Source organism: Nyctereutes procyonoides, unplaced genomic scaffold (assembly GCF_905146905.1).
Source record: "Nyctereutes procyonoides isolate TBG_1078 unplaced genomic scaffold, NYPRO_anot_genome, whole genome shotgun sequence".
NCBI classification, from domain to species: domain Eukaryota; kingdom Metazoa; phylum Chordata; class Mammalia; order Carnivora; family Canidae; genus Nyctereutes; species Nyctereutes procyonoides.
The window spans coordinates 26313759-26330572 of record NW_026575030.1 but is presented as its reverse complement, the minus strand read 5'-3'; the positions used below and the strand labels follow the sequence as shown (position 1 = coordinate 26330572).

General features: G+C 41.0%; 1 protein-coding gene across 6 annotated transcripts in view; it reads right to left on the bottom strand.

Moving 5' to 3' along the window:
- Positions 1-16814, bottom strand: part of POPDC2 (popeye domain containing 2) — a 37158-nt gene that overhangs the window by 6008 nt on the left and 14336 nt on the right. For 3 of the 6 annotated variants that reach the window (XR_008663223.1, XR_008663225.1, XR_008663224.1), the window contains exon 4: positions 7728-12567. The gene's annotated coding sequence lies outside the window, so the exon portion shown is untranslated. Of the gene's footprint in view, positions 1-7382; positions 12568-13164; positions 15534-16814 lie in introns of those variants that run through there. The other 3 variants (XR_008663226.1, XM_055315824.1, XM_055315825.1) reach the window with 3 other exon arrangements.

The following is a 16814-nucleotide window of genomic DNA, read 5'->3' as shown; positions in this document are numbered from 1 at the left end:
TTTTGAAAGAAACTGCTGACTTGCTGACTCACGCTCCACAGTAAAGGCAGGAAAATGATGTAGGCTGCTGGCTGCAACTGCTCCACCTGAGCCAGGTCAACCAGCTCACCAGAATAGAGAACTTGGGCCTTTGTCTAAGTTGCAGAAATGCCACGAAAGGACAGGTGACACATTGGCTTTATGTAGGTGGGGATGTGTGGGGTTCTAAAAAAGGGAGAGGTAACAAAGAACTCTGCTTGACGGCAAGGCAAAAGCATGGGTCTCCCCTCCACACCTACATTGCTCACAACTTCTTTGAAGATCTTTTCATGAACAGAAACTATTACAGAAGCAACTCACTTTAGTAGTCAGCCTGTGTCCTTAAGTGGCACTACAAACATGGTTTCCAGACCCTTCTCCTCTCTGGTCACTCTACCTTGAATATGTTGTTTGTGCCATAATCCCAGGACTGGGCTCGATATTTGAGGCCTTCCTCTCACAGAATATACCAGGAGTGTGTCTTCACATGTTCCTTATTATAATCTTCCAGCAATTCAACCCAAGAGTCACTTCAGGGTAACTGTAGAGTCTTTATTTTTATAGAGTCTATATTCTTATTTTATATTTTTAAAGAGTCTATATTCTTATTGCTCCAGCTTGCTTTCTTTCTTATGGAGTTGATTTTTGAACCTGAATGAACTTTTCATATAACCCAATTCCACTACATATTATTGTTGTAGTCTCTCCAACCTGTCAAGAATTTCTTACATCCTGATTTTATCCTTAAGAATATTTAGTTCTAAAAAAAAAGAATATTTAGTTCTCCCTCCAAGTTTTATGCAATTTTTATGTATTTACTTTACATATATAAATATACCTGCACATTTATATATGACATTTTTATAGACTCCTTTTTTATATCTATAGCCAAGAACTTGAAAGGAGAAGCCAAGAACTTGAAAGGGTAAAGCCCTACCTCTAGAAGTTTCCTTAAGACTAATCAGTACCCTGGGTCTGAGCCTTCATACATATTTCTAAGTCATGTTTATCTTGAGTACTTACATATTATGAGAAAAGTTTCAGTACTTTATATCTACAATGATCCCCTGATTTGAAGGAAAGAGAGAAAAGAGAAATAATATGATTAACTGAATTTTAGCATGACTTAATTCCCTGGGGCCCATGTAGGCTCTCCTACTAATTCCTACTTCATTTCCTAAATATATACAAGCAATGTTTTTAGTGATTTGCTCCTGGACTTTGCTGGTGACACGCCAAACTTTCTAGGAAGCTGTGCTTTCCCTCTTTTTGGTTACTGGAGCAAATGTATCTACCCACCATCTTCTAACTTCTTTTCTTTGGGATTATTCAGTGGTTACTGAACAAAGAGCTCAGTTACCTTACAAAGTCTTTCTAAAGCAAGATTGTGATTTAGGATCTGGGTCCTGGGATTCATTAAAGCTTCTGGGTGATCTCTTTTCAATTTTGGTCTTCAGATTAATTTCCAAAAAAAAAAAAAAAAAACACCTCCTATACATTATTAAATATATTTTTTTAAACTACAGAATCAATAGATGTTCATTTTAACAAGTCAAACTGTAAATATATAGCTACCGTGGCCCTGTGGTAATCAATGTTAATAGCCATATATACATTCTTCTACACATTTCTCCATGTAAATACAAATATATACAAACAAAGCTTTTCTTAAACAAAAATTAAATCATAGCTCACCTATCATAGGCTCTGTAGTTTTTCATTATCATTTAACAACATATCATGACTTCACTCCAATTAGACATAGGTCTAATTTACTCACTTGATGTGTGATAATCCACACTATGGATCTGCTAAAACTCAGTCAACCATTTTCTTTTTGATGGATATTGAGGTTGTTTCAGCTACAAATGATGCCACAAGAGATATTTTTGTACATCTCTCATGTACTGGTACCTCCATTTCTATATGGTAGATTCCTATGTGAGAATTGCTAGGTCAGCAGATATATCAAGAGATGAGTAATGACGGGTTACTTTCCAAAAATATTATACCAATTCACATGATCTCTGACAATGGTTCAAAGAAACTGTCTCTTGAAATTACTTATCCAAGTATTTGTTTTCCTAAGATAAATTACTCAAATCCCCAAATTTCTTCTCTGGAGTTTCCATGTGGTATTCAACTGGTTCCAAGTTGGCTGATCCATACCCATCTGTGAAACTGGAATGACACTTTCCTTCAGAAGTATAGGGGCCTGAGATTTCATTACTTTTTAAAAATGGCATTCATTCAGACACCATCGTCTCTGAGCAGTGAAACCCACTGGGAGGGGAGATCTATAAAGAACTTTTAAAAAATAAAGGCTTACTTTTTTATGATTATAAAATTCAACTCATTTAAAAAATTTCAAAAAAAAAAATTAAAAAAAATAAAAAATTTCACCCAATGCAGAAAGTTAAGAAAGAGAAAGTGAAAAACGAAAACTTCCTGAGCATTTAGTATCTGCCAGGTAGTGGTCTAATTTCTTTATATAAATTATCTCATTGATCCTCCCAGCAATTCCATGTATTACCTCATTTTACATATGAGAACACAGAGGGAGAGGGGAATTTAGCAAGTTGCCTATGATCATGCAGCTAGCAGCGGATGAAATCAGGATTCACACCAAGACGTGTGCCTCCTAAACCTGGGCTCTAACTACTGAGTGAAACACGTTAGCCTGCTCAAATTGGTTTGTAGCACATGCAACCAACTGTCTTACTGAAATAGAAACTTCCTCAGTCTGGCCCCACTCTGCCTAACTAGAATTACCCGCCATGTCCCCAGTGTGCTGAAGCCAGTATCGCCCAAAACATACTGTAGACGATGTCACCTCCTTGCCTTTGTACCTGCTGACCCAACCATCCCCTTCAGAATTTTCCAGGCATTAAAGTTCCACTTCCAGTTCTATCTCTTCTAGTAAGGCTGGCCATCAATATGTCTTTTCAGTCAGTATCTATGCTGCCTTGTGATCGTGGTCAATATTTTCCTGCATGTATGCCAGGCTTATAAAGAGATTATAAGGTCCTTAAAGGCAAGGGCTATGTTTCTCCTTCTCTGGGTCCTCTACATTGTAAGCATGCAATAAAAAGACAATAAATGTCTGCAATAAATGACATGCAAATAAATGACATGCAATAAATGACAATAATAAAATGCATTAAAGACAGCATTCTAATGATGTAGACAAAAGCAAAGGGAGATTAGGCTTAACTGATATGAGAGGCTTAACTCCAACAAGGAGTTGGTGTCTTTTCATCAGTGTCAGAATGGCCTTCATTTATTCACCTTGTTTTAAAATTTTAATTGCCAGTGTTACATTTTAAGCTTTAAAAAGCACTACAGGGGGCACCTGGGTGGTTCAGACAGTTAATATATTCAGTTTGTGCCATAATGCCTTTGGCTCGGGTGGTAATCCCAGGTCATGGGATGGAGCCATTGGTCGGGCTCCCTGCTCGGGGGTGGGGTGGGGTGGGGTGGGGCGTGGGACGTGCTTCTCCCTCTCCCACTCTCCCTGCCCATGCTCTCTCTGTGAAATAAACAAAATATTTTTTAAAACATAAAAATTAAAGTCTCTGCAGGAGTGGGGTGCCTGGCAGGCTCAGTTGGTAGAACATGTGACACTTGACCTTGAGGTTGTGAGTTCAAGCCCCACGTTGGGTGTAGCGATTACTAAAAACGAAAAAAAAATTTTTTTTTAAATCTCTATAAAAGGAAGCTCTGAGTGTACGAAAGGAATTGTACTGAAACATAAATCTTCTCGAATTGCTGAAATCTTACCCAGTCCTGGTTCTCCCTATTCAGTGGTCCTGAGTGACCTCAGAGAGACAGACCCTTCTGTCCCCAGCCTTGAACATACCTCTGACCTCATTTCTGGGCACTCTCAGGCTCTGGGGCAACCATTACAGCCCTACCTTTAGCCCAGAGAGGTTATTTTCTTCCCCTCAGAGGGGAGCCTGGAGGTGATGTGACCATCCCTGTGCCTGAGTTCCTCCATTCCCCCAGGCCCTAAAATTCTCCCTATTCCCAGTATTCACCTTCTCATTTATGAAAATATATCTGTTTGCTTTATGGGACCATTCAGTGTTCTGACAACAGCCCAAACTGAACCCATCCAAAATCAACTCAACATCTCCCCCAAAGTTGTTCCTTCTGTCCTCAACAGTAATAGCCACAACACCATCATCCAACATCCAGGCTTGAAGCTTGAGTCATCTTTGGCTTAGAATACTATAATGCTTTAAAAACACACACACACAAACAGAATCATTATCCTCCTTCCTTCCTCCCAAAACCTTATTTACACTTAGACACTATGTCTCTCAATTTCTTCAAAATGTGTCTGATATTTGTCCCTTCCTCTCTGTTCTCTCAGACATGTGGTAAGACCCTGGATTAGTCAACAAGCCACAGAGGGTCAGAGGAGGAAACCAGAGCCCAGAAAGATGGAGGGAATTGCCTGAAGTACAACAGCCACTAGAGATAAAGCACAACCCGTTTGCATCACACTTACAAACTGCTTAGTAACTTTTTGGAGATTAACAAGGGACAGTGTTTACCTGGAAGTAAATGCCTGCTGCTACCTTGAAGTTCTGGGTCTTTCCCATCTATCCAGGCCTATACCAGTATTAAACAGATTCTTATTTTGGATAGAACCAGAAGGTGGAGAGGTAGAAAGAGATCTAGGTAAATATCCAGGGAAGGAGAGCCCGCTGTGTGAACCCCTCTCTTCACGGCACTGGGGTCAGACTGAATCAAGTGGAAAATGTCCCTTCTCTTTTGCAGTTACCAGCCCTCACAACTGTACAACTTCCGGTGTTCACTTGGCCCTCCTGGTTTGGACTTGAAACTCGGTCCACCCCAAACTCACGATCACTCCTTTTCACTCTCAGGCCAGGTTTCATTTCCAGAGCTGCCCTCTGTTGTATTTCTTCTCCGGAGAGTACAAGGAAATGGGCAAAACTGGAGACAAGTGATCATAAAACCAGAATGTTCTTTCATTCGTTCATTCATTCACTTATTTGGCAAACCTTTTTTATAAGCTTACTATGTGCCAGGCATGGTTTTCAGTTTCATTCAACTCCTACAACAACATATCAGAGTTGTTTTTTTTTTTTTTTTTTATTGCCATTTTACATATGGGCAAGCTAGGATGCAAAGCAGTTATGTAACCAGGCAATGAAAGTGGCAGCACTGAAATTCATACTGGGATGGTCTAGCTCCAGAACTTTGTTTTCTTAACCCTACACTATGTTGATAGGACATCCTAACTTAATGTCTACTTATGTCATCCCCATCTCCTTCTTGTTTTCTAAACATGATTTACTGGCAACAGCAAGGTGTCTGGCCATGTTGCATTAAAGTGGGTTTAACTGGGTCAGATAAAGTAACATAGCATGGATAGGAGGGTTTACAAAACATGTGTTTATATTTCTGATGAAGAAATGACAGGTGTTAAAATAACTTGAGAACTAACAAAGGTGGAAAAGGAGAAGAGAAATAGAAGTATGTGGTAAATAGCGAGGAATAAGGTTACAAGAAACAAAATTCAGGGAAAAGAGAAGAAACCACATTGGAAAAATTAGGAGTGACCAATGTTCTCTCCTCACACATTTCAGGGAGGAGCAGGCAAGCAGTCTGAGCTGTCCACAGGCAGGAGATGGGAAGACAGCAGGCCTGCGCTCCTCTGCTGGGCCTGGAGAAACCAAACAGAAGGCCCTCCTTCCTCAGTCACACATGAGTCAAAGACAAAGTGTCCTAGCTTGAATAGGGGGCAGAAACAAAAGAACACTGGAAAGCGGAACTAGAAGTTTCTAAAATCCTAATCTGACCCACATTGAAATGTTTAGCAGCTGAGTTTAACAAAGATCTAACAATTACCAACTAAATGCCAGGCACATGGCATTGTGTAAGGTGCTGGGACCACGGCAATAAGTAAGAATCTACCCAGCACTCAGGCGCCTGGAAAGGAAGTCTGGAGGGAGATGAGAGCTGAGGGAGCTGGTCCCAAAGGACTCTGTGAATCCTAGAGGAGACAGATTAATGCTGGCAGAGGTGGGGTAGATGGCAGGGAGAGCATGGGAGGAAAGGGGACATTTGTACTAGCTTTGAGGAATGAATAGGATTCAGAGCAGAGGGTGGCTGGGAAGAGGGCAACTCCAGGCCATTGAGCAACTGTCAGTTGGCAGTCGACAGTTGGCAATCATGTGCTGTGCAGGAGAGGACTCTTGGTAGGGATCACGTCAGAGGAGTGAACCAACACTGAAATAGTCTCATGATCTCCAGGGAAATTTCTGAGTGAGAGACGTGTCAGTGTATGAATTCCATGACAAATAGAAGTGAAACCACTGAGAGCATTGTTCACATTTTTCAGTCAAGATTTGTGGGGAAGTCTATAGGAAACCAAGGTGTCAAGAATATATGGGAAAGGAGATGTAGAACCTCTAAGATGGATTTGACTCTTTTCCCAAGCAATTCTCCCCAGGCCATTTCTCGGGTGTCTGCCTCTCTGTTGCCATCACCATCATATGTTCTGGCCCTTGGCACCTCACAACCCCAGTGATCATCTCAATGGCCAACACTCTTCTCCTGGCTTTGTATTCTCAAGTCTCTCAGGACATGAACATTTATTAAACAGCTATACTCACCAGGTTCCGTGTACACACTCAAAACCATCTCCCTCAGCACTGCTCTGGGTGTACCATTTTCCTGCTCACTTCTCATTGCCTTCTGATTGGAGCTCAGACTCCACAAGTAGTGACTAAGAGCTTGGTTCTCTTCCCTAGCTGTGCTTTTCATGTACCTTCCAGCCTTGCATCTTTGACTCACACATTTCCTTCCCCTGGATTGTTTCTGCCTTGCCTAACCCTTGTCTTTGAAGGCACAGCTCAAAGTCAGAAATAGGAAGTTATATCTTCTGCTGAACTTCTGTAGGTCATACAGTGGTTTCAAACACTCGCGTAATGTTTTCCACAAGTGGATTGACATAGTGCTTATTTGTATATACGTCAGGGATCCAGCTACACCTTAAACTATTTATGGGCCACAAGAAGCCTATTTATACAGGGACTGAGGAGTCTTCTGGGAAAAGATTAATCCTCAGTGGAGTCAGGCCTTGGTGGGGAAGGGACAGGTGCCTATGATTCATGTTTTTCCTTTGCTAGAGTTCAAGTTCCTTCAGGAAAGATATCATGAATTATTCACCTTTTGAAGTATGTGGTGTCCCACATAGAGTTTGACAGCAAGTGGATATTTAATAAGCATTCATGAGATAAAAGAATATTTACTATTTTCTCCTTAGGGTAAATCTGACTATATGTCAGACTTTATTGCTGAAAATATTAAGCTATACCCCAAAGATTTTTTCACAAGTGTGGACCTCTAGTGAGGGGTTAGTGTAGGAGGTTCACAAATCCATATCATGTCAAGAATTTTCCATAGACTGAGTAAATAAAATGCTTTATATCTACATGTCATGCTACATTTCAAATACATAAAGATACCATTGTTGTTAATTTTAAAAATCCACAAATTTATCTAAAAACCTTATAAGAATCCAGATATCTTTTGCCATTACATATACCCTTAGATAATAAAAGCACAACTTCTACCATATAAAGTCTGTTCCTTTTAAAAACAAATATACACACATTCAAAGGGGTTTGCATCCACTTTTGGTATATATCACATGTGTGTAACAATAGACTTACTTAGGCGGTCCTGTAGCTTGAGGGCTGGCACTATGTCCCAGGTACAGTTCAGTCTCAATTTAAAATGTATGAGCTTTTTGTTGATGTTTATTGCTTCATTTATTCTCCACAACAGCCCTCAAGGGTTGACAAGAGAGCTATTGAATTTCTCAAAATTGACAGGGGAGAAGTACATTGTAAAATATATAGGGAAGAGACAGAAATAAAACAAGAAAAGAAATACACAGTGTCATTTCAGAAAAAAAGAGAAAATAACACACTGAACAGTCCTATCAAATGCATAATTGGAATACCAAAAAGAGAGGAAAGAGGAAATAAGACTGAAGAAGGTTCGAGCAGGACAAAGGGACGATGGTGATGGTGAGGTGAGTGGATATCTTAGCTGAGATGGTGACAGAGGCTGAGAACAGAATGGCCAGAAGAAGTCAGCCAGGAGAAGTTATGAGTGAAAAGGATTTCAGAGAGAAAACACAACTGTAAGTGCCCAGAAGAATAAGACTCACCAATCAAGCCTTTTGCTTCCCCACATTTCCCAGTCTCTTTAATCAACAAAGCCCAAAGCTGATTATTAAGTGGATCCCCGTGACTACCTTTAGTGGGTCCATATGACTACCTTTAGCCAATGGGCTCTGGCCAGATGTGATTTGTATCCTTTCTTGGCTACAGCATCAAAAAGCTAGCACCGGAATGTCAAACTGTTTCTTTCTTCAGGTGACAGAGCCAGAAGGTCAAAGTAGATTGAGTCACTGAGTTGCAACATGATAACAGTTGCCATCATGAATCATGCAGACTCTCAGTAAACTTTAAGAGAGAAATAAACCCTTGTGCTATTAAGTCATCATAAGCTGATCCTGACTAATATCACATAGTAAGAAGTTTGGGTTTTATTCTAAATATAACAGGAAGCCATTTGAAATTTTGAGCAAGAGAGTGATGAGATCATATACATGTTTAAGTGACCACTTTGCTGTGTGTATAGTAGATTATGGGGAGGGGAAACAGGAGAGAGCACAGGGCCAGTTGTAAGCCTCTTGAAGTTAACCTAGGTATGAAATAATAGTAGCTTGAAATTAGTGGTCACAGTAAAGGTGAATTAAATTCAGGATATGTTTTGAAGATAAAAAGAAAATGGATGGAAAGACTGCAAGGTTTAGTGCATGGGCACCTGAGTGAAAAGACAACAGAAGAGAAGGTAAGGTGGGTGGGGTGGTACTCAAGAGTTATAAAACTGTTTGGCTTGAAGATCTCTTCCAAAGAAGAGGAAAGAAGAGAGAGAGAATACTTCCTAACTCCTTTTACAAAGACAGCATAACCCTGATATCAAACCTGACAATGATATTGCAAAATACATAGATGTAAAATTCCAAAAAAAGAAATTTGTAAACTAAGTTCAGAAATAGGCAAAGAGGAAAATACAACATAATAAACTTGGATTTGCTCCAGGATGCAAGGTTGTTCCAATATTCATATATCTATTAATATAATTCATTAACAAAATAAGGGAGAAAAATAACCTCAATAAATGCAGAAAATCATCTAATGCAATTCAATTTTCATCCATGATTTAAAATTAAGAATAGAACTTCTTTAATCTGAGAGGGGTATTATAAAAACCTAATAACACACATCATACTTAATGGTGAAATACTGAAAACATTTTCCCTAAGTCAAGTATGAAAGAAGGATGTCTTCATTATCCCTTCTATCCATCCCTGTCCTGGAAGTCCTACCCAGCACAATAAGCATCAAAGGATAAAGAAGGAGAGAGAGGAGGGGTGGGGAAGATATAGATTTGGAAGGAAGAAATAAAACCATCATTATTTACAGATAATATATTTGAATCTATGGAAAATCCTGAAGACTATGGATTAATGATTAGAATCAGTAAGTGAATTTATCAAAATCACTGGATGGAATTTGAAGATACAAAGATCAACTATGTTTCTATATGCTAGCAATAAAAAAATCAGAAAGTAAAAAAATGTTAAATGGTAGCATTTACAATAGTATCACATTCAACAAATACCTAGAAATAAATCTAACAAAAGTTGTACAAGGATATCTCCATGGAAAGCTACAGAACACTACTGAAAGAAAATAAAGAGGATCAAAATAAATAAAGCGCTATACTCTGTTCATGGTTTGAAAGTTAATATCATAGAGCTATCAATTATTTGTCAATATGATTCACAGGGTGAATGTAATTCTGATAAAAAAAAAAAACCCAGCAGAGTTTATATTTTTGTGGAGATTAACAAACTGATCCTAAAGTTTTTATGGAAATACAAAGGGAAGAGCCAAGAATAACAAAGATTTGAAGAACAAAGTTTGAAGACCACCAGATACCAAAACTTATTATAAAGTTACAATAATTACAACCAAGTCGTATTGCCTACGGTGGACGAACAGGCTGATGGAACAGAAGATCCGGAAACAGACCATACAGATATACGAAGATTTGGTTTATGACAAGGGAGACACTGGATAGTAGTGAGGATAGGATAATTACTTCAGTAAATAGTGCTCAGTCTATTGGATATCTACTAGAAAATAAATAATTTAATCCTTACTTCATACTATACACAAAAATCAAATCCAGATTGTCTGTAGATCTAACTGTGAAATGTAAAACAATAGAATATCTAGAAGGTAAAATAGAAGGATATCTTCAGAGGAGGAAAAGATTTCTTAAATATAACACAGAAAGGACTAATGACAGAGAAAAAGATTGATAAATTACTACATTAAAATTAAGAACATATGTCCAGGGGCACCTGGGTGGCTCAGTCAGTTAAGTGTCTGACTGGAGATTTCAGCTCAGGTCATGATCTCACGGGTTGTAGGATGGAGCCCCGAGTTGGGATCCATGCTCAGTGGAAAATCTGCTCAAAATTCTCTCTGTCTGCCCCTCTTCCCACTCATGCTCACTCTCTCTCTCAAATAAATAAAACAAACTTTAAAAAAAAAGAACATATGTTCATCAAAAGACACAATTTAAAGAAAAAAGAGAAAATTCACGAAGTGGGAGAGAATATATTTGAATATATATAAGCAATGAAGGACTTTTAACTTGAATATTTAAAGAAATTTTTTTTTTTTAGAAGCAGGCTCCCTGCAGGGAGTCTGATGTGGAACTCGATCCCAGGACCCCGGGATCATGCCCTGAGCTGAAGGCAGACGCTTAACCACTGAGCCACCCAGGTGCCTCTTAAAGAATTTTTTTAAGTTGATAGGCAAAAGCATACAAATAGTGAAATGGGCAAGAACAATTATAGACTTGACAATATCTATGAAAACATGAAAAGGTACTCAACTTACTACTCTTCAGGCAAATGAAAATTAAAACCACAGTGGTATGCTGCTACATACACCCAGATGGCTAAACTATTTTTTTAAATGACCATGTCAGCAATTGGGAGGATGAGAAGCATCTAGAACTCTCATATACTGCTGGTGGAAATATGAATTAATACAATCACTTAGAGAACCGTTTGATGGTATTTACTGTAGTCGAACATACACGTACCCAATACTTGAGTAATTTCAGTCCTACATATACCCCAGAAATGTACACTTGTGTGTTCCAAGAAATGCATTCAGGAATGCTGATGCCAGTACTATTCATAATCACCCCAAGCTGGAAAGCACTCCATGCCCATTAGCAGAATGGATAAATAAATTATGATATATTCATGCAACAATAATCACGACAGCAATTTTGCAAACAGCAAAACAAATGAACAAACCATTGAGAGAGAGAGAGAGAGAGAGAGAGAGAGAGAGAGAGATATGCCCGAGGACTCCCAGCTGTTTCAGTCCTCAGCTGTTTGAGTGTCTCCAGACTCCGCCCCACACACGAGTGAAGAAGGCTTGGAGAGGACTCTAGCTCGAGCCATTATCTGCACACGACAGCATGAGAGACCGTGAGTGAGAACAACCCAGCTGGGCTCACTCAAGCCCCACATGTATCAGAAAAATAAACTACTGCAGGTTACCATTTCAGGTATGAATATTACATGACAATAGATAACTGCAATATGTGTTGAAGTATTTAGGGAAAAAGTAAAATAGAACGTGTTAAATTTATAAATCCACTTTAAAATATTTAAGGAAATTTAATTGACTGAGTTTGTTCAAGTCCCCCTAAAAACTACTGTTTAATGCTAGGGTCCTGAACAGAACCAGAGATTTGGAAGTTGAACTTGAAAGCTTAAGGGAAAACTAGGTTTTAAAATATCCACTTCTATAAATTGAATCTAACTGGGAAAAAACAAGCAAACTTCTTGGCTAGTTGACTACAGAGACCCTTTCAGACAGTTCAAAGAAACCACATGGGAAAAAAAAAAAAAAACAACTGAGTGATTTATTGAGTGGTTACTCAGTGTCACACCATGTCTGAGGTGTGTTACCTAAGTCAGCTCATTCGATGCTCACAACCACCCCGTGGGATGGTTTCATAAATCCCAAGTTTACGGCGAGGCTCAGAGAGCCTATGTAACTTGCCCAAAATTCTGCAGTTAGTGGAGGATGGAATCAGTGCTTTTGCACTTTGGGGTGCCTTCTCCTGGAAGGACAGCTGGTGAAGGTAAATTTCCACAAGTTGCTTGGGGCCCTTGGTGTAGCTGTAGTGCCAGAGTCTTCTGTGTCTCCTCCGACCTGGCCAGTGGGCCTTCCAGTGGGTAAGACCGGGTGTGCACTCCAGTGACTCTCCTGCGAGGATTAGTATGGCCAGAGAAAAAGATAGTCCATGGATCCTTAAAGTTCGGGAGTGTGGGTTGGAGCCAAGAGGCCTGTCCCCTGGACATAGCTTGAGAATAGCTGTGGAGAGGACTTCTAGAAGCTGTGGGAAAAAAAAGAGGAAGGATTTCAGTGCTGTGTCTCCAGGTAGCTTGCCTAACTCCGCAGAGTTCTTTACAGTTTTATTTTTATTTTATTTATTTATTTATTTATTTATTTATTTATTTATTTATTTATTTATTTATCTATCTATCTATCTATCTATTTACTTACTTACTTACTTACTTAGTCATTCATGAGAGACAGAGAGAGAGAGGTAGAGACATAGGCAGAGGGAGAAGCAGAAGCAGGCTCCTCACAGGGAACCCGACATGGGACTGGATGCTCAGACCTGGGATCACACCCTGAGCCCAAGGTAGATGCCAACCACTGAGCCACCCAGGCGTCCCCCAATTTTATCTTCTTCTGCTAATTCCCAACGTGTTAGTTGCACCCAATGCCTGCCACGGTAGGGCCAGTCGTATCTTTGAATCATTTCATGCTAGAGTATTAGGATAAACCAGCTTTGAAGTTATTTAGTCCAACCTCTCGTTTTACAAGGGAAGAGGCCAAAAAATCCACGCCTGGGACTTCCTTTTTTTTTTTTTTTTTTTTAAGATTTTATTTATTTATTCATGAGGGACACAGAGAAAGAGGCAGAGGGAGAAGCAGGATCCCCACAGGGAGCCTGATGCGGGACTCGATCCCAGGACCCCCGGGATCATAACCTGAGCCAAAGGCAACACTCCACCGCTGAGTCACCCAGGTGCCCCTCCTGGGGCCTCCTATTGAAGAATCTATGGAACTCAACTTCCTGTCCAGCACTACCGAATGAGTTGCCAAAAAATCTGTACCACAAAATGATGAGTTTAATAAGGCCCCTGTCTTTTATTTTTACAAAGAGGGGGTAGGTAAATGAGGCCTGTAGAACACAAGTAGGAGAGCAACGAGCGGGCATGGGTGGCAGGCGGCTGGGCTCCAGAGGCCCGGGAGGGAGCGGCTGCCTCAGCTGAGCGGACCCAGGACAGGGCCTTGGCAGGCAGTGGTGCCACCACCCAGGGAACCTGAGGCCCCGGGGCAGCTCCTGCCAGGCCACCGTCAAGGGCACGTTTTCTGCTCCAGGAGTCTTTCCAGGGGTCCTGTGAGAAGAGTTGTAACCAAACTGCCAGCTACAAATGGACGTCAGAGCCCCCAGAGAGACACACAGAGCGTGGTGGGTAGAGTGTGAACGGAGTGAACGGAGTGTGAAACTGTTGTCTCCTCTGAGCCAATAAAGGACACAAGGTGAGGGACTGGCCAGTTCTTGGGTCCTTGGGGACTGAGGAGCTTGTCACGTGTGTTTTCTTTGGGTCACCACCTTTTTGCTGACCCTTTTGTTCTTAGGGGCCTCTGCCACTTGCTGCCTCCCCTGGAAAGCCAGACTGGGGGAAATAAGAGGGAAAATCATGGGACGCCTGGGTGACTCAGCGGTTGAGCGTCTGCCTTTGGCTCAGGGCCTGATCCTGGAGACCTGGGATCGAGTCCCACATCGGGCTCCCTGCACAGAGCCTGCTTCTCCCTCTCTTTCTCTCTCTCTCTCTCTCTCTCTCTCTCTCTCTGTGTGTGTGTGTGTGTGTGTTTATTTATCATAAATAAATAAATAGGATCTTAAAAAAAAAAAGGAAGGAAAATCATGTACCTCTGACAGAGGGAGAGGGAGATTGCCAAACCATTCCACACACAATAGGATATTGAAATTCCTTACACATCCATCCAGCACTTTACAGATTACAAACTACCTTTATATTTGTTATCTCAACTACTCCTCACAGCAACCTGCCAAGGGAGACAGAGGCTACCTGTCTACCTATGAGTAGGTATGAATTTTCTATGAGACCATTAGTCCCATTCTGCAGATGAGAAACTGCTCCTTATGGTGGTTAAGCGACAGAACCAGAGTCTGACCTCGGAAGCACGGAATCATAGCATCACAGAGTTAGAAGGCACCTTCACAGCAGTAACCCAGGGCATCCTTCTCTCAGAGCCTGAATCACCTTATAAGGTCTCTGAGATTTCCTCTTCTTCTTGCTTGGCGTCTTCCAATGGTGAGAAACTCACAATTCTTTGAGGCAACCCATTATTAACACTGAGCAAAGCCCTTCTCCTTGTAACATTCAGCTCTTAAGTCATCTCTGCCCTTGAGAACTGTACTAAAGGAAGGCAAATTCTAATTCCCCCTCTTTTTGAAATTTGGTGTCATCACTTTTGCTCATCTCTTCCAGGTTAAATACCTGCAGTTCTTTCTCCTGTTACTCATGATGGTTCATGATGTAGTTACTGGGTACAGTGCCTGAAATATATAGTGGATACTCAAATGTCTGTTGAATTGGTTCTCTGGCCCTTGGTCCTGTGCTCCTTCCCTGACCACAAATAGCCCCCATGTTGTAATCTGTTTCTCGTTTGTTTATTTAAATAATAGGGAAGAAGACACCATCATATGGTTTCTACTTTCGAATCACAGAGTTTTCAGAATAATTTGAAAACATAATCAAAACTGGCCAGATTTCAAATAGCTTTTAATTAATTTGGGCTAACAAGACTTGTTCTCTGACTTAATTGCTCATTAGAGAGTTGCATTCACTGAGCGTCTCCTGTACATAAGACGCCACATGGAGCACTGTGGAGAGTGTCCACGTAATTAAAACCTGTAGTGGAGGCCGGGTTAATGTGAGGTCTGACTGGAAGACCCTGCAGGAGTGTATCATGCAGCAGTGCTGTTTTGCCCATTAAAAGAAGCAGCATTCAATTCTGGGCACCACCAGATGAAAAGCCAGGCTCTGTCTTCCAAAGACAGTTCTAGTGGAAGCCCTGACTATTTTTAGCTGGTCTCGGTGTGAGAAACAAGCACCCGTGTCAAAGTGCTGAAGCTGTGTCATTCTCAATGAGGCAGGATGCAGCCAGTTTCGTGCCTCTTACATAAGCGCTGTGCCAGGACGAACAGCAAACAATCCTGGTAACTCAAGAGCCAGGGAACAGAGGGTGAGTCGTGCCCTGTGTGTATAAAGGAAACCAGAGTCAATGGCTCCCACTGCAAGGGACTATGCTTACTCATTAAAGTAATAACCCTAGAAGGGTTTTGATGGCAAATAAGTCAAACCAAGCACCCAAATACACAATTCTAGACAAGGCTCTCTGGTTTAAATTATCCCATTATCACAGACTGGATTGAAAGCCATTTGAAATTTGTACAACTTGATCAGGTTTTCAAGTCGTTCCCAAAACTCTGTGGTTTGGAAGTATATGTTTTTCCCTTTCTATTACCTAAATAATCAAATGTTTAAAAACTACTCTCTTTATATCGCCAGTGCTAATACTTTAGAAATGGAGTGATATTAGCTCTTTTCTCCCCTTGAGGTTCACAAAAAGCTGCATTTGCAAAGGGGTATTTCATATGATAGTCTTAAGGGCAGAGGAGCTTCGAGATTGAGTGGTGACCTCCCTTCACAAAGAACATCTGCTCTGTCATCACATGGGCGGTGATAGAATCTTGACAGGTACAGCATGGAGGGGACTTCGAGTCAAGTAGGACCCTCCATTCAGCAAGGAGGAGGACAGCCCTGAGTCAAAAGAGAAATTATAGCAAAATATGGCAGATGGTTCTTGCTGGAGGACACTTGGATGCCCTGGAGCCTGCGCCCATAATACTACTGACTGTGCTTTTTCTTTTCCTCTTCAGAACAACTCATCCATTGCCTTCTTACATAAACCCAAGGAGACCTTTGGGGGCCAGTTGGTCCAACACACTCAAACGAAGAAAGTGAGATTTGGCGAGGTTGTGTGGTTTGCAAAAAAATAGCAGACCCAGATGTAGAAGGCAGGACTGCAGCACCCAGTCTGGCCCTCTTTCTTGTTTATCATGCTGCCTCCTGATGTCTGGGAAGATTCACACAGTGAATGTGTAGCTGCCCACAGCTGGGCGTTTTCACCCCTTCACTTGAGTGGTTTTATCTACAGGTGGAGGGAGAGGTACCGATCTCAGAAGAGTATGGGTTAAAGACCGAGGTGGGGGTGCAGGGTAGTTTAGGAGGGAGAATAGACAGAGCGAGGCAGGAAAGTGGGGATAAAAAGGAAAAGAAGGTACTAGAGCAATACATGAACAATAAAATGGGGGACGTGTAAGGAACAAATACAGAGAGGAGAAATTGCCTGAGAAGAAGAAGAAAAGGACTTTTTTTCTAATTATGAGCAGCAAACTGAGGCAGCCCAGGACCGAACAGAAGTCAGAAAGAGGGAAGAAAGAAGAGCAAATGGAACCAGGGAAAGAGAAGGAAA